The sequence below is a fragment of the Pinus tabuliformis genome, chromosome 1_2 (assembly GCF_031772625.1).
Source record: "Pinus tabuliformis cultivar Carrire ecotype Pingquan chromosome 1_2, CPIR1, whole genome shotgun sequence".
Lineage (NCBI taxonomy): Eukaryota > Viridiplantae > Streptophyta > Pinopsida > Pinales > Pinaceae > Pinus > Pinus tabuliformis.
This window is the reverse complement of record NC_142298.1, coordinates 487,298,565-487,306,961: the sequence shown is the minus strand read 5'-3', so window position 1 is coordinate 487,306,961 and position 8,397 is coordinate 487,298,565.

Genomic DNA, 8,397 nt, shown 5'->3' with positions numbered 1-8,397 from the left:
ACTTAGCAAGGTTTGATATGTTTAAAGATGTATCCATAAAGGAGGTTTCACTCACAAGGGGCATCTACTTCGATAGCATTTTCATAATGAACTAGAGTCTAATCGAGAATTTGAACTTAGGTAGGGAGAATGCAAAAGCATACCTTACAACCATCTTGTCAAACCATCTAAAACCCATTTGAAATATACATTATTAACATACCTTCCAACCATCTTGAAACCACCTAAACCCATTTGAAAGATACATTATTATGTTCTTATGGGACACATATAGGGATTGTTTGTTTGAAAGATACATTATTAACATACCTTCCAACCATCTTGAAACCACCTAAACCCATTTGAAAGATACATTATTATGTTTTTATGGGACATATATAGGGATTGTTTTCAGTGATTGAGTAGTTAATATATAGGGTGTCATTCAAAGTTGTATACCTTAGATTACCTTATATTGATATAGTTTGAGAAATTTAGTATTAAAATGTTGTTTTTTAAAGTAGGTTTTATTTATTTTGTTATTGGTTGGTAGGTGAAAACATAGTCATCGACTTAACTAAAATTATGACGTCAAAATGAGAACACTAATGATAAAAATTGTCATGTCCCTTCTCAAGCAAATTTGTAATAGGGTGTTTCCACGCATTTTTGCGCAATTTTGGCTAAGAGAAAGAACCCAGCATTTTCGACTTAGGGACTTAGGAGGAAATTTGACTTAATTTGGTTGCTAGTGGCAGGTGGGGGCCACCCACATGAGAATTCGAACTAGGCCATTCAAATGTCTTAGAGGGAATTTGAAGTGTTGGATGGAGGGGCCCACATGAGACGAGCAAGGCCCACAAGGATAAAAGGAGGAGGGAGCTCTCATTTGGATTCATTCTTACACCTTGCAATCAAAATTACTTGATTGTTTGCCCTGCTATTTAGTTGAGTCAACCGGCTGTTTAGCCATGAATCTCTCAAGCAAGAGATTCAACCTCTACTTCGAGGGACCATCCATGCCCGCCCTAGAGAGGCAGTTCCATAAGTATTTCAGGAGTTCGAGAGTGTGTTATAGCACTACCATTCAGCCACAACAGGGAGTGCATATTTCTGGCTAGCTAGAGAATACGCAGGGGGAGTTTGGAGCTATCAATGATCAAGCATTTTCCGGGAGAGTTAGAGAATTTGGAGAGAAGCAAAGGGCCAACCTTTCTTATGATTTTTGGAGCCAGCAGAGCCAATATCCCAACAATTTGAATTACTGGGCTTGGGGACAACGTAGAGGGTCAGTCCAACGATTTCGTGGAGCTAAGGAGCACATGCCATAGGCCGGAAGCCCATCTGGGAAGTCAAAGGATTCATAACAGAGGTTAGTCCAACACTTTGGGTCCATTTCCGGGAGGATTTACAGGCAAATTCCAGTAGATCGAGTTTTGCAGTTGTTGCTGAAGCTGGGCTCCAAGGGGGGTCGAATTTCAAAAGTCTAAACCAACGAAATTCCTTCGTGGGTTTTTATGGGTTTCTTGAGAGGATTCCATGGTTAAAATTTCAGAATTTTCCAGATGTTATTAGGGCCTGAAATCCTAATTCTTATAATAGGGTGAATTACTAGTTAACTGGGGAATTCACACCATTTTGTGGGTTCGAATTTGGCTCAGAGATAGGTCGAACCCTTTTTTTCTTTTTGTGGGTTTTGTTCAAGGAGCTTGAGGTTTAATTTGCAACATTTTCTAAGCATCGTAGGTGGAGTTTCTTACAGTCCCTTTCGAGCAAGTAGTGTAGTTTTCTTAGTAGCGCAGAGAATTAGAGGAGCAGTGATTTCCAACATTTGAGATCATTGTATTTGTAGAAATTTTGACTGTAGATTAACCTAATAATACAATATAACTAACACAAAATATTTTAATCTACTTCTACAATCAAACTTGCGGAAGCTTAATAGATTTGAGCAAGATCAAGCGGAACACATATAACCAGAAGAAGAACTAATGCACATGATACTCAGGGGAAAGCATTAGCTAAAAACCCCACTATATGTATTATCATACAAGGTGGAAATATCTCATAACTACACAAATCCTTAGCTCCCACTGCTAGCTAGCTCTCAGTACAATCCTCAAGGATGCTCACAGGCAAACAAGGCTTCTCACAAACTTTCTCCTCTACCCCCCAAGCCTCCTATTTCCTTGCGTTGTTTCTCCTGTTTGATCCTATTGTTACCAAGTGTAACATTGATCACTCACACTGATCTCACAGCTTGTAAAACTGCGCAATCCTCAAAGAACCTTATTCCTTCTGCATGGATGAGTTTCCTTTATAGGAAAACTCATGCAACTGATAGTAACGTGTCCTTGACATTTAGCTCAACTGGGTCTTTCTCTGAATAGACATGCATGAGTTTTTGATGAGAGAATCTTCAATTATCTGGAGTACACTAGTTGGATGCATGCATGCATTAACTAATTGAACTCACAATTAGTTCCTCAAACAGTTTGGAACTAATTTAACTGGACTTAACTTAGTAAACTGAGCTAACTAATTACAACTCAAATATAACTCAATCTTATCTCCTTAATTAATGGATAATCTCCTAAATTTAAGGGATAACTATTGCATGACTGCAAAAAGACTTCTAACTTGAATTTCTCTAACTAATTAATCCATAATCAATTAATTAATTATTTCCAAGCAGCTGGTGAGACTAAATTCGAATTTAATTCACAATTTTAATTCAAGGACAAATTAAAATTGGAATATTATGGATTCTATTTTTATCATTTCTTGTTGCTATTTTCAACAGTATTATCACCTGGGTTCTGTCACACTTGCCATTGAAGCAAGCCCAGGTTCATTTCTCCATACTATTGTACTTGCTCCATTGATTAATAAAATGGCTCAGCTAGTTCTTACTTCTAGAGTTTTTATGAGCATTTGTTGATTGTTTAAAATTTTGTGTTGTAAATCGTTTTTGCTTTGCATATCACTGTTTATTTAAGTTTGGAACATTACAGTGGTATCAGAGCATGATCCTAGCCCAGCTGTGAGAAACTAACCAGAAGATCATGGAAGCTTTGGGTATGAGTGCACAGTGACAGCGGAAATCAGAGACAAACCCATGGCTCAATGGAAACCCAATATGCAGAAATTCTGGGGTAGAATTCATTGGAATGATGAGAGGTTGTCCCAGTTGAGGAGGGTGACAGACCAAACCCATACTCACCCTTACAACAGAGACATGAGGGGTGTGTAGACCGTGGGGGTGCAACCATCTACATCATGTGGGGAAAGTTGATTAGATCAGGGTACCAGATCTCCTAAAAGGGAGCAGGGAGGACAGAGACAATTAGAGGGTGAGACCAGGGGGCACTTTTGTTGGTGGAGACCTGGATTCATATATCAAGAGCTGGAGGAGGAGGTTGAGCATGATGCTAAGAGCCCACAGGATGGTGAGGAGCACATTGATATACCTGATGTGGCACATGAGTCACTTTTATTAGAGGCCTCTTTGATAGCCCCAATTGACACCTTGGTGGAGAAGATAGAGCCTACACACATAGAGCCATTTGTTGAGGAGGAGCCAACCATGGACGAGATGCCAATAGTTGTTGAGGTATCTGGAGCTGTGACCGAGTTTACAGGTGATAGATGCCCACGACAGTGTCACTAGTTTCAAGCCGACCTTCTAGCATTAAAAAGGAAGGTCACATTAATGCGTGAGGCTATTCTGCAATAGAGCGAGGAGCTGGAGGGAATGAGAGCGATTTGTGCCGAGTCCATGGCAAAATTGACTCATGTTGGGGAGGAGTTGGATTCCCTACTGGTGCAGCTACAGTGCACATTGGAGCAAGAGAGCAGCCCTCTTCGAGCAAACATAGACGGGGTTGGCAGCACTGTTAGGTTACCCTGGCCCATTGGGCAGAGGGAGACAGAGCTACCTAGTCAGATTGTATGTATTGACCAGGATAGCGAGATGAGACGACCCAAGTTGCACAGGGTGCAACACCAGCATGATAGGGTTGTACTATGTGTCGGAGTTCGTGCATTCGATCCCTCTCTTAGGGTTGGGTGGCGAGAGATTATGAGTTGGTACCCGATGGAGTGGACTATGTAGATGGTAGTGGACCCAGGTGGAGCTCAGCAGGAGTTTCCAGGCACTGGGGATGCTGGAAGCCCCGACTGGCATTGGGATCCAGGACGGACCACCTATCATTTCCCAGGTATACCAATTAACTACGACCTAGAGGGTATAGTTGACCTGGCAATCGAGCATGCATTTTTTCTAGGAGAGTTTCCATCAGCGCCAGTGGCCAACCAGTTTTTGGGCAGACTCCTTGGGCTGCCTTGATATGAAAATTGCACACGGCATCTTGTTAAAATTGGCAACCAGGGCAAAACTTCATGTGGGTCATCTTATTCATGGATGATAATATTTTTATTAGATTCCTCTCGTCGAGAGGTGTAGGATTGATATAAAGATCATCCAATTCCGATAAGTATTCATGGAGATATGAATTTATTTTGATTATGGAATTATTATCAAGCCGACCTACAACTCATGTAGGCTCAGAAGCCCAACAATCGCATCTATTCACCCACCAACGTTGTGTATAAATATAAGAGTACTTTTCCTCATTTAGACTCACTCATCTCATCACATCTCTCTCTCTCTACTGCGCAGATATGAGTCTCTTCTCTACTGCGTTGAAATGGGTCTCTCTCTCTCACACATTTGAAGCCGGAAATTGCTGAAATTGAAGCTGCAACTGCAGAAGCAAAGATTGACTTGCATGGCCTAGAAGATATCCTCATTTGAACTGTGTTGTAGGTTCATCTGAACCTCCTCTGAAAGCCGCAACTTTTGGTGGTGGAATGAAGTCAATCCGACGAACGGTTTGCAAGATATCGACTGCCCTAGTTTGAATCCGGAAACTGCTGAAACTGAAGCTGCAACTGCAGAAGCAAAGATTGACTTGCGTGGCCTAGAAGATCTCCTCATCTGAACTATGTTGTAGGTTCATCTGAACCTCCTCTGAAAGCCGCAACTTTTGGTGGTGGAATGAAGTCAATCCGACGAACGGTTTGCAAGATATTGACTGCCCTAGTTTGAAGCCGGAAACTGCTGAAACTGAAGCTGCAACTGCAGAAGCAAAGATTGAATTGCGTGGCCTAGAATATCTCCTCATCTGAACTACGTTGTAGGTTCATCTGAACCTCCTCTGGAAGCCGAAACTTTTGGTGGTGGAATGAAGTCAATCCGATGTCGGTTTGTGAGATATGGTCTGCCCTAGTTTGATAATGAAGCTGCTAATGCTGATGCTACTGATCTAGGGTTTGCTACTGCTGATATGAATCAGATTTATTGTACTATTTCTCTCTGCTGAATTATTGAAGATAAAAGAAGATTTGATCAAAGGGTTTCCCCACACATTGTGGGGTTTGTCCCTGGCTAGCCGCCACATCTTGTGTCTCTTGTCTTGGCTTGTTTTTTGTCGATCGTTTAATGTTCTATCTGCACTTTACTTTATGTACATGTGATTGCTAATCGGTGGAATATAATAAGAAAAAGAAGTAAACTGCTATAAGCATAGAACATACCATAACTTAACATGGTATCGGAGCTGAGGTGAAGACAAAGCCCAAGCAAGAGCAAGAGCAATCATTGAAGAGAAGATTGGCAAGGCTATCCTAAAAGAACTATGGGATCCTCAACACTCTTTCCTGCCGAAGACAAGCTCCATGAGAAAGCTGACTATCACGGATGGAAGATGTCTATCGATCTAACCCTTGAAGATCAAGGAGTGTTGGACCATGTAAGAGGCAATATTGTTGAGCCTTCATCAAATGCATCTGCTGCTGCCTAGAACAAATGGAAAAATGGAGAAGTCAAAACAAAGAAGATCATCCGGGACTCTATCGACAAGCGCTTGGTGGCCTACATCTCTGATCTAGACACCTCCAAGGAAATCTACGACAGACTGGTGAGTTTATTAAAGTTAATGATGCAAATCAAGTTTTGTTTCTTAGAAATAAGTTGAGGGAAATCAAGAAGGGTAAAGATGAAAGTATGCAAGCATACTTCTTAAGAATCACCGAGATCAAGAACGATCTCCTATCTATTGGGGAAACCATTACTGACAAAGAAATGGCACTCACAACTCTCGGAGGATTACCATCTGAATGGTATGTGTTCATGACTACTCTTCTGAACAATAATGTAATTCCTAGTTTCGAGGAATTAATGGCTAGATGCACTCAAGAACAAACAAGGGTAGAAGAGCAGGAAATGCCCTTGCCTAAAGGTCCTCTTGCTGCTTTTTCTTCTCATGCTAAGAAAAGAAATAATTCTGGGTCTAAATCGAAAAGAAAGGTTGGATTTAAGGGTGGAAGAAAAGGACGATGTTTCATTTGCAATAAAGCAGGTCACTATGCAAGGGAATGCCCTGATAGAAAGGACTCTCACCGTGACGATGATCAAAATCCCTCTAATGGAAAATCAAAGGAATGACAAATTCAACAACAAAGGTAAGAGGAAAGGTGAGGATCGAGGAAGAGGACAACCATTCAAGAAGGCTAGAAAGTCCAGGATGTATTAAATGCACCTGACCTCAAAAGGAACCTAGTGTCCATCTCGGCAATGGAAGACAAAGGCTACAAGGTAACCTTCAGCAATGGCAAGGTATGTATATGGAAAAATAATGTTAAAGATGCCTTTACTCTTGGGTTTAGTGTTGATTCATTATATCAGGTCGATGGAAGTCCACTAGGTGTCATGTCTTGTGACACAACTCTTCAGTCTGAACTTTGGCATCGGAGGTTTGCCCACCTTCATTACAAAGCTCTACCCGATGTAAGACAGATAGTAACAAGGATGCCCGAATTCCAAGTAGAAGGTGTATGTCCAGGATGTGCCGAAGGAAAGCTCAAAAGGGGACCATTCCCCTCAAGCCAAAGCAAGACCTTCGATATATTACAGTTGGTTCACTCAGGCATATTTGAGGCTGGCATTAAGAGGGAGACTACTACACCACGTACTCCTGAGAAGAATGGTGTGGTGGGAAGGAAGAACCGCACGATTGTGGAAGCTGTCCGGGCCATGCCACATGATCAAAGACTTCCGAAGTTTCTATGGGCTGAAACTACAAACACTGCCTATAGCATTGGGTTCCAAGACTCCTGAAGAAAAGTTCACCGGTATCAGCAAGGTGAACAATCTTCCGACTTTGAGGAGCTCTCAAGAAGCCGACACCAGGGAACCGAAAGAAAAGGATGATGAATCAATGCCTGACGTAGAAGAACCCATGGATTCAATTGATCCTCCTCCACATGAGCCTTCCTCTTCTAGGAAGAGGCCTTCATGGCTTAGGGGGCTACTTGATGATGCTGAAGAACATGCTGCACCCTGAGGAACCTTTCGTGAAAGTAAGAAACCTAATAGGTATCAGGGATACCTGACCATCATGAGCACGATCATACAAAATAAGCCTTCATCATTCTCAGATGCCATCAAGCATCAAGTATGGAAGGATGCTATGACCGAAAAATATGAGTCTATCATGAAGAATGATGTCTGGGAAGTAGTTCCCAGACCCCAGGACAAGACAGTTGTTACTTCCAAATGGCTTTACAAGATAAAGCATGCAGCAGATGGAAGTACGGAAAAGTATAAGGCTCGTTTTGTTGCTCGAGGTTTCTCCCAAAAGGAAGGTATAGACTATGATGAGATATTTGCACCTGTTGCCAGATATACGACCATCCGCTCGATCATAGCCCTTACCGCTTCACAAGGATGGAACCTACATCAGATGGATGTCAAGACTGCATTCTTGCATGGCTCGATCAAAGAAGAGGTCTATGTGGAGCAACCCGAAGGATTTGAAATTTATGATTGAAAATCTCATGTATGCAGGTTGAAGAAGGCTCTCTATGGGCTGAAGCAAGCACCCCGGGCATGGTATGAGAGGATCGACAGCTACTTGATGAAGCTGGGATTCACTAGGAGTGAAACTGATCCTAACCTTTACTTTAAGGTTGAAGATGACAAGCCTCTCATACCGGTGTTGTATGTGGATGACCTCTTTCTAACAAGTGCAGACCCTCTCATTCACAAATGTAAGAGGGAGTTGGCTTCTGAATTTGAAATGAAGGACCAAGGACTTGAAGTGTGGCAAAAGCCAAGGGAAATTTTCCTATCTCAAGGAAAATATGTGGTAAATATATTGGAAAGATTCGATATGATGGACTGCAAGCCTGTGACTACCTCGAGGATCTTAACTTTTAGAAGTTATATGGTAGTGATGTCGAACCAGACTTGGGAAATGCCTCTGAGTTTCAAAAACTCATTCGCATTGATGTTCTTGGTGAACCTCCGTCTGAACATATTTTTTGCAGTTAGCATTGTGAGCTCATATTTGGTTG